Here is a 10,205-nt window from a genome sequence, read left to right as displayed (position 1 = left end):
TGGACGGGCAAAAGGCTCGTCATCTAAGATTTATTTAAACTTTATTTCGTGACGTTTAGATTTTTACATATAGTGCTTTACATTTGTTTTGTAGGGAAGCCTGTTGAATCCTGATTGTGTTTGTGTTTTACGGCATGTTTGCTTGCTTGGTGGTCGTATGAGTAAATGTGATTGGTTGTTGTGAGTTCGTTCTTGTTTCTATGGTAATTACATTGATTTGGGCTATGCAATGTCTATTTGTGATGCAGCATCCTGTCCTGCGTAATAGTGGTACATCCTTGATGGTTTCAGTCACCGTGTATTCACGTCTCTGCAATTAGTGGGTTGTGCAGTAGAACCACGCGGAGACGAGGAATACCGTAAGGGCTGTTGCCGTGTATTTAACACTGTTACACTCGGTACTCTGTGCTCGCGCCAGGGGTGGTAGGTGCTCTCTATCCCGGTCACTGAATGCTATCTGGGTCCTGCCCTGGGCTACCCCTTGGGGCTCTCCCACTCGTCTGCCCGGAGCGGGGGTTCAGCCAACACCGCTCCGCGGCGAGGAGGGAGAGACCCCCTGGCTCCCCACAACGACCACGGGGGGGGTCCCCTTAAGAACCCTTTGGGCGGCTCCTCCCCCCAGCTCGGACCCGCCTTTGTTCCCGAAAGTGGACCCCCCTGCAGCACCACCGGTGACGTTGCGCCATCCTTGACTGTCAACCCGCTCGCACCTCCTCCTGTTCGCACCCTCATGGTGACTCGCAATACTCCTCCACAAGTGGATTGTGCCTCTCATCGGTGTTGAGCCTCGTGCTAAATCACTTTATTCCACTCGATAAAGGTTACTGTCACTGTGAATATGGAATGGTTACGTCGAATGGCAATAGCCTATGGCCCTAGTGTCACGGTGAGGTTATTCGAACGCGGTTTCATTGCGGGAGGATAGCACTGAAGGCCGAGGAGTGAAATACACCGCCCGCCACTGGTCAACCGTGCAATTGTTTAGTGCAGGGGTCGGCAACCTACGGCTCCGGAGCCGCATGCGGCTCTTTACGGGCTGCTTCTTGACGATATGTACGTATGTACAGTATGTACTCAGATGCATTGCGGCTCTTGAAATACTGAATTTTGTACCGAATTGGAAAGAAATGGCTCTTCTTGTTATTTTGGTTGCCGACCCCTGGTTTAGTTGATACAGCGTCATTCGTAGAGTTGCATATCACCGCGGTACATTAATTGCACACATCACAGAAGGGATTAATCCCCAGAAAAGGAACTCGTGAACGAGGTGATCAGATTTTGGGGCATCCGCCTCCACGTCGCTCGCCCTCCGGCTCCAGCCCTGAGCGTCCCCCGTGGCCGTGATCTGCGAGGGCGGCTTCCGTGCCAGTCCCAACCCCTGGAGATGGCGATCGACTTGCAGCAGCCACAAGGACACTGGCCTCCGCTTTGGCCTTTTCCTGCCAGCAGGGACTCTCATTCGGAGTACCTTCCCAGCTGGATCAGTCCCGGGGAAACCGAGCAGGAATGTGGTGACCAAGTGCAGAAATAATCAAAATTAACAAAAGATAATAAAGTACCAAAAGGCGTTTACAACGTTGACCAAGTCGAACTTTCAGCTGCTTACACCATCCAAAACATCAACCCACTGACGGGCTCCCATAATGCACTCAGCTCGTCACACAAGGCAAGAAACCTTCGGTGGGGTGGCCACGTGTCGGACAGAAGAGATTAACGAGGACCTTTTAAACCAACAAAACCCCTCAACGCATCACCTGTTTATCATCGTAAACCGAGTTGAATTTAACGGCTTTTACTGGGATTTGAGCATCGGGCAGGGCAGTCGGCAGAAATGAGATACGCAGGGCCCATGTTGTAACCCTGAGTCGGATCTTAAATTTGATTTGATACTGAATGGGAAGCTAATAAAGGGAACGTCCATTAGAAGTTGTGATGACGTTTTTGCGTACGAGTAAGCACTCTTACAGCAGTGTTATATTGAATGTGGTGGATGAGAGACTCGGGAAGATCTTATAAAGGAGAATCATGGAAAATAAGCCTGGAGGGTAAAGATGAATACATGACTTTCAGTAGAAGCGTGAGAATGACAATTTCGCATTTATGATATCCTGCGAGGCATGCAAATAGGCAGTTTTGCAGATAAAGATATATTATGAGAAAAAAAGCATGCCTGGTTTGCTAATAGCTATAATCAAACCACTGCTGCATAGAGGTCATCTTTTAATATCCTGGGAGTGTGCACTGATGAAACCCATTTATACATGACGGTATGTGGCTTTGTTTGAGCTGGGCTGATTATTTAATAGATCATTATTGATCATTGGTTACACTACTCGACTAGGGGGCCGTCCATAAATGACGTCACGCGATTTTGGACGATTTTTGATCCCCCCCCCTCGTCACACTGCGTCACAAAAGTCAGACCTCCCCCCCTCAAATATGACGTCACAAAGCGCTGCCCCCCCCCCCCAAACCATATTTCCCACTTGAAAATAAAACATGCTTCAAATCGCTTTAAACTATTGTCATTGTAGTGCGTATTTAATGTGGCGCTGCATTCTGATGTTGTAGGAGTGTTGTTATAACAATCAGTGTTGTTATAACAATTCTATATTTATTTAAAGTTGCGCATTTTGATGTGACGTCACATTTCTCAACCCCCCCCCCTCGTCACACATCGTCACAAATGTCTGACCCCCCCCCCCTATGTGCGTGACGTCATTTATGGATGGCCCCTGGTAGGTGAACGCAAAAATAGTTGGGATAAGTTACCGATGTCCCCATGTGCCGCTGTGTGGGTTATCTACGCCCATGAACCTCTTTTGACCAAATTTTGGTTCGGAATTTCGGAATTTCTCCAATTCCACCTCTTAAAGTTTATAGCCTCAAAAGTTGACCCTCGCAGGGGTGAAGAACATCAAAGACTCGCATTTTGCCCGTCCAAGGACGGGTGTATTGCAGTAAATGTGAAACTTTCAAGAGAAAAGCAGACCGCGACGTGGTATTCATTGCATCAATTTGCGTGCTTTGTGTAAGGGCGCGGTGACACAGACATATTACATGTAAAGGTTAGAATCCCTCGTTCATCACGACGTCCTTTTTACTTTGATGTCTCAACAGCAGCGTGACGGAGACCACGTGACGTGGGGGTAGGCGGCGCCTCGCCCCCCCATGTGGAGTGACGTCACCCGCTAATTGTTATGATGGGGGGGGTCCATTTGGAGGACGTCACCTCTTAATGATTATTAATGAGGGGGGCTGGTCGACGTGGAGTGACGTCACGAGCGTTGCACACAGACATTCTTGGCTCATTTTAGTTATAGTCGGGAGTAATAATGGGCGGGGGGCATTTGGAGGACGTCACCTGCTCATGAATATTAATGAGGGGTGGGGGGGTGTCCACTTGGAGGACGTCACTTGCTCATGAGGGGGGCAAGTTGACGTGGAGTGACGTCACGAGCGTTAAGGAGAGACGTTCCCGGGTGATTAGAGGCGGCATTAACGAGTTAAAGAGTCGGACTACGGCCCAGATTGCAACGTGACTTCACTTGTGTGCCCACACTGACCTGTATCCCCTCATACACGAGGACAATCGTCGTTTATCAAACATCCCAGTGAAGGACGCTCCCGAAGAAGGGTATTGAAACTCGGTGAGGCTTTCCTGAACAAATGATAACAATTCAGTTCAGTGAGCGGCTGACGGCCTCTACAGAAGAGACACGCGCTCACTCTGAGGTGAGGTCCATCCATGCTGTGTGTGCCTGCCGTAGCAATCGTCACCTTCCTGTGGGAGATTGACAATGGTAGAAAGGAGGTCTCATAGTGATTGACAATGATGTCACCACGTCCCAGGCACGACCCCCACGCACCTCCCTCCCCTCCCTCCCCAATCTCCTTTCCTCCCCTCCATCCCCTTCCTCTCCATCCTCTCCCTTCTTCATTCCCTCCACCCCCTTGCCTCCTCCATTCACCGCCTTCCCCTCCACCCCCTCCTTTCACCATCCCCTCCCACCAGCCCCCACTCCTCCATCCTCTCCTTCCTCATTCCCCCCCCCTCCTCCCTCCCCTCCATTCCCCACCCCCTCCTCCTCCTCCACCTCCTCCTCCCCTCTCTCTCATCCGGACCCCGCCCTGAGTCTCTGTGTCCCGTCAGGCCGTCCGCGTCTCGGTTCATCCGTCTGCTCATACACAGACACACAGACAGACAGACACACTCACACAGAGACACACAGACAGACACGTACACACAGACAGACACGTACACACAGACACAGAGACACGTACACACAGACAGAGACACGTACAGACACGTACACACAGACACGTACAGACAGAGACGTACACACAGACACACAGAGACACAGACACACAGAGACACAGACACACAGACACGTACACACAGACACAGAGACACGTACAGAAAGAGACACACAGACACAGAGACACGTACACACAGACACGTACACACACAGACACGTACACACAGAAACGTACGCACAGAAACGTACGCACAGACACACACACAGACACACACAGACACGTACACAGAGACACACAGACAGACACAGAGACACAGCGGCGAGAAGAGGGCAGAGCGGAGAGATTGCGGTAAGATTCAGCACACAGACACACACCACCACATGTGTTTATTTAGCGTGTGTCCTGGAAACTGTATACTGCATGTAAACTGTCGTGTGTATATATACACTGTAGTAGTGTGTATGGGGAGTAGTGTGTATCGAGTATAGTGTGTATAGGCAATAGCATGTACAGATAATGTATGGGTTATTGACATGCGTGTCATATACAGCGTGTGAATGCGGTATGTGAACAGACAATAGGCTGTATGGTGGTGTGTGTGTTATATACATTGTGTATGTGGATACTGCAGACAAGAAGGCGCGTTGTGTGTAGAGACAATGGGGTATGGTGGTGTGTGTGTAGAGACAATGGGATATGGTGGTGGTGTGTGTGTAGAGACAATGTGATATGGTGGTGTGTGTGTAGAGACAATGGGGTATGGTGGTGTGTGTGTAGAGACAATGTGATATGGTGGTGTGTGTGTGTAGAGACAATGGGATATGGTGGTGTGTGTGTAGAGACAATGGGATATGGTGGTGTGTGTGCGTGTAGAGACAATGGAGTATGGTGGTGTGTGTGTGTAGAGACAATGGGATATGGTGGTGTGTGTGTAGAGACAATGGGATATGGTGGTGGTGTGTGTGTAGAGACAATGAGATATGGTCGTGTGTGTGTGTAGAGACAATGGGATATGGTGGTGTGTGTGTGTGTAGAGACAATGGGATATGGTGGTGTGTGTGTGTGTGTAGAGACAATGGGGTATGGTGGTGTGTGTGTTTAGAGACAATGGGATATGGTGTGTGTGTGTAGAGACAATGGGGTATGGTGGTGTGTGTGCGTGTAGAGACAATGGAGTATGGTGGTGTGTGTGTGTGTAGAGACAATGGGATATGGTGGTGTGTGTGTGTAGAGACAATGGGGTATGGTGGTGTGTGTGCGTGTAGAGACAATGGAGTATGGTGGTGTGTGTGTGTGTAGAGACAATGGGATATGGTGGTGTGTGTGTGAAGAGACAATGGGGTATGGTGGTGTGTGTGTGTAGAGACAATGGGGTATGGTGGTGTGTATGTGTAGAGACAATGGGATATGGTGGTGTGTGTGTGTGTAGAGACAATGGGGTATGGTGGTGTGTGTGTGTAGAGACAATGGGATATGGTGGTGTGTGTGTGTGTAGAGACAATGGGGTATGGTGGTGTGTGTGTGTAGAGACAATGGGGTATGGTGGTGTGTATGTGTAGAGACAATGGGGTATGGTGGTGTGTGTGTGTAGAGACAATGGGATATGGTGGTGTGTGTGTGTGTAGAGACAATGGGGTATGGTGGTGTGTGTGTAGAGACAATGGGGTATGGTGGTGTGTATGTGTTGAGACAATGGGATATGGTGGTGTGTGTGTATAGAGACAATGGGATATGGTGGTGTGTGTGTAGAAACAATGGGATATGGTGGTGTGTGTGTGTGTAGAGACAATGGGGTATGGTGGTGTGTGTGTGTAGAGACAATGGGGTATGGTGGTGTGTGTGTGTAGAGACAATGGGGTATGGTGGTGTGTATGTGTTGAGACAATGGGATATGGTGGTGTGTGTGTGTAGAGACAATGGGATATGGTGGTGTGTGTGTGTAGAGACAATGGGGTATGGTGGTGTGTGGAGACAATGGGGTATGGTGGTGTGCGTGTGTGCCATGTATGGTGTGTAAGTTGATCGACAATATTGAGAATCTGTGTGCATGCATGATTAACATGTGTGGCATGTACAGTGTGTGTATCGACGATATTACAATGTGTACATATAATGTGTATCGGAGAGGTCGTGTGTGTTAATATCGTGTGTATAGACAATATTATAAATACCAGAGGTGGGACAAAGTCATTGTTATGCAAGTCCAAGTCGAGTCGCAAGTCATCAAATTCATGACTCGAGTCTGACTCGAGTCCAAGTCACATGACTCGAGTCCACATCTCATAGGTGGGACAAAGTCATTGTTATGCAAGTCCTAGTCGAGTCGCAAGTCATCAAATTCATGACTCGAGTCTGACTCGAGTCCAAGTCACATGACTCGAGTCCACACCTCTGATAAATACTATGCGTGTATATGAGCGTGTACGTGTATAGACAATATGATATATAGTGGGTATTTATGTGCGGTGTGTGTAGGCAATAGATGTGAGTATATTGTGTACAATATACAGTGGAGTGTGCGAACCGTGGTGACGTCTGACATGTAACGTGTGTATGCTGTGTGTGTGTCGTGTGTGGAAGCCTTCATCCAGTCGTTGGTTGACAAAGGGGCCCTACAACAGTGATGACAGTGTGTTGTGTGTGTTGTGTTGTGTGTGTTGTGTGTGTTTCTAGTGTGTATATATCTGTAGGTGTATGGGTTGTGTGCGTGTGATGATGACGGGGAGCGGTGGCGCAGTGGTTGACGGGCAACATCGGTCACGATTATCTGGACGGGTCCCGGGCCTGTAAATGAGTTCCTGGTGCGGTGTGTAATCATCATCATCAGTTGGGGGGGAGATAAAGGCGGCCCGGACTTGGTACTGGACCATCGACCCCTCGTTTTCCATGCCGTCCGTCTTAGCAGCACTTGCAACAACAACTGTGAAGGTTGATGAGTATATATGTGTGTATATGTGGGGGTTGTCAATGTTGTGGATTTGCTCTCCGACACCCCGGTGGTGCTGTACCAGCAACGAATTGGCACGTTCTGTTCACGTGACAAACCTCACTAATTGGCTTTGTCGGGTGGTGGCGAGTTTAACAACATTTTTACGCGATCCAACCCAAAACACCCATATCATGGATTATATATGGGGGTTCTTTGTCTTGCTGAGGGTGTTCATTGTGTGATGATGTGTCCCGTGTGGTATTCGCTGTGCTCCGTGCCGGCCTTCATAGGTGGCTGGCGGCAGCACTTGCCCCAACAGGCTGTAACAGGCTGTTCGGGGGATCTTTGTATTTGTGTATATTATTGTGTGTACAGTAATCATACTGTGTTGTGTGTGTGTACGGTGTTGTGTGTGTACGGTGTGTTGTGTGTGTGCACGGTGTGTTGTGTGTGCATGGTGTGTTGGTGTGTGTACGGTGTGTTGTGTGTGTGTACGGTGTGTTGTGTGTGTGCGGTGTGTTGTGTGTGTGCACGGTGTGTTGGTGTGTGTACGGTGTGTTGTGTTTGTGCACGGTGTGTTGGTGTGTGTACGGTGTGTTGTGTGTGTGTACGGTGTGTTGTGTGTGTGCGGGGTGTTGTGTGTGTGCACGGTAACTCTACATAGGTGAATACAGTCGCTCGTGCACTGACGGGAGTGACCCGGCTGTAGTTTCTCTTCTTCTGAATAAGCAACTCGGGGAGCGACGCCCATAGATTGACTCAAAAGCTGAATAATTTACGTAACCAAACCGACTCAAGAGTGGCGTCTGGATCTAACAAGCGTCGCGAGTTGGTCGCCGCTGTCAAAAACTCTGTGCCAGAGGTTGGAAATTCCACATCCCCATGTCAGAGGCCATAATAATGTTCATTTGCACTTTATTAGACGCCTTTTACAGTGCCCCAAAGCCACCGCTGTCTTCTTACATCCCCAGTGCCTGTGTCCTTAACCCTGTGTCCTTAACCCTGTGTCCTTAACCCTGTGCCCTTAACCCTGTGCCCTTAACCCTGTGCCCTAACCCTGTGCCCTAACCCTGTGTCCTTAACCCTGTGTCCTTAACCCTGTGCCCTTAACCCTGTGCCCTTAACCCTGTGCCCTTAACCCTGTGTCCTTAACCCTGTGTCCTTAACCCTGTGCCATTAACCATGTGCCCTTAACCCTGTGTCCTTAACCCTGTGCCATTAACCCTGTGCCCTTAACCCTGTGTCCTTAACCCTGTGCCCTTAACCCCGTGTCCTTAACCCTGTGCCATTAACCATGTGCCCTTAACCCTGTGTCCTTAACCCTGTGTCCCTAACCCTGTGTCCTTAACCCTGTGTCCTTAACCATGTGTCCTTAACCCTGTGCCATTAACCATGTGCCCTAACCCTGTGTCCTTAATCCTGTGTCCTTAACCCTGTGCCCTTAACCCTGTGCCCTTAACCCTGTGCCCTTAACCCTGTGTCCTTAACCATGTGTTCTTAACCCTGTGCCATTAACCATGTGCCCTAACCCAGTGTCCTTAATCCTGTGTCCTTAACCCTGTGTCCTTAACCCTGTGTCCTTAACCCTGTGTCCTTAACCCTGTGCCCTTAACCCTGTGTCCTTAACCCTGTGCCATTAACCCTGTGCCCTTAACCCTGTGTCCTTAACCCTGTGCCCTTAACCCTGTGTCCTTAACCCTGTGTCCTTAACCCTGTGCCATTAACCATGTGCCCTTAACCCTGTGCCCTTAACCCTGTGTCCTTAACCCTGTGCCATTAACCCTGTGCCCTTAACCTTGTGTCCTTAACCCTGTGCCCTTAACCCTGTGTCCTTAACCCTGTGCCCTTAACCCTGTGCCCTTAACCCTGTGCCCTTAACCCTGTGCCCTTAACCCTGTGCCCTTAACCCTGTGTCCTTAACCCTGTGTCCTTAACCCTGTGTCCTTAACCCTGTGTCCTTAACCCTGTGTCCTTAACCCTGTGCCCTTAACCCTGTGCCCTTAACCCTGTGCCCTTAACCCTGTGCCCTTAACCCTGTGCCCTTAACCCTGTGCCCTAACCCTGTGCCTTAAACCTGTGTCCTTAACCCTGTGCCCTAACCCTGTGCCCTAACCCTGTGCTCTTAACCCTGTGTCCTTAACCCTATGCCCTTAACCCTGTGTCCTTAACCCTGTGTCCTTAACCCTGTGTTCTTAACCCTGTGCCCTTAACCCTGTGTCCTTAACCCTGTGCCCTTAACCCTGTGTCCTTAACCCTGTGCCCTTAACCCTGTGCCCTTAACCCTGTGCCCTTAACCCTGTGCCCTTAACCCTGTGCCCTTAACCCTGTGTCCTTAACCCTGTGTCCTTAACCCTGTGCCCTTAACCCTGTGCCCTTAACCCTGTAATCGACGGAGAAGTGGCCGAGTGGCACTGCTGGCTCTGAATCCAGGTTTCAGGCACCCAGCCACAGTGGTGAAACCAGCTCCTCTATGTACAGTATATAGGATTGGACTTCTTCCGTACGTAGCCAACCTTGCTAATCGATTGTTTTTCCAGCCAGGCGTAGTTCCACCTCCATTAGGACGTGAGGTGGGGGGGCCATCACCGTGATCCACCGCTAAGCAGTGAACTCGGGGGGCCGAGGGGACGCTTCGTGGTGCAGAGCCCAGCCCAGCATCACCCCCATGCACGCACCGGTTTCAGCCCAGTCACTAGTGACTTGCATAACAACGTCAATAAGCAGACACAATACGTTTCTTAGACACATCCGCCCGTTTCTCCGCATGAATACATATAAAATATATTTCTTACACAACCCATCAGCCATGAATTAATCAGCATTGTTAAATTAATCAGTATTCTTTCAAGACAAAGACTTACAAGGACTCGCACAGACACCCATGGGCCGAGGTAGAATGAGTTGTAATTAAACTGTGTTCTCACGTGGAGTGAGTTCATGGTTTTATCTAGGTCACCAATGGCTGCACAAACATACCATCACATTGCATTTAGGGGTTTTTTTTATAAAAAAAAAT

The 10,205-nt window shown here is 49.5% G+C and overlaps 1 protein-coding gene across 6 annotated transcripts in view; it reads left to right on the top strand.

The window, feature by feature from the left end:
• The first annotated feature begins 4,102 nt into the window (after nucleotides 1-4,102).
• The window catches only part of LOC144950036 (rho guanine nucleotide exchange factor 7-like), a 78,772-nt gene continuing 72,669 nt past the window's right edge, over nucleotides 4,103-10,205 (top strand). For 5 of the 6 annotated variants that reach the window (XM_078880006.1, XM_078880004.1, XM_078880001.1 and 2 more), the window contains exon 1: nucleotides 4,103-4,608. The gene's annotated coding sequence lies outside the window, so the exon portion shown is untranslated. Of the gene's footprint in view, nucleotides 4,609-9,806; nucleotides 9,827-10,205 lie in introns of those variants that run through there. The other variant, XM_078880002.1, reaches the window with a different exon arrangement.

This window comes from Lampetra fluviatilis, chromosome 56 (assembly GCF_964198595.1).
Source record: "Lampetra fluviatilis chromosome 56, kcLamFluv1.1, whole genome shotgun sequence".
In the NCBI taxonomy this organism is placed as follows: Eukaryota; Metazoa; Chordata; class Hyperoartia; order Petromyzontiformes; family Petromyzontidae; genus Lampetra; species Lampetra fluviatilis.
The sequence above is the reverse complement of the archived record's forward strand: the minus strand, read 5'-3'. Positions and strand labels throughout refer to the sequence as shown.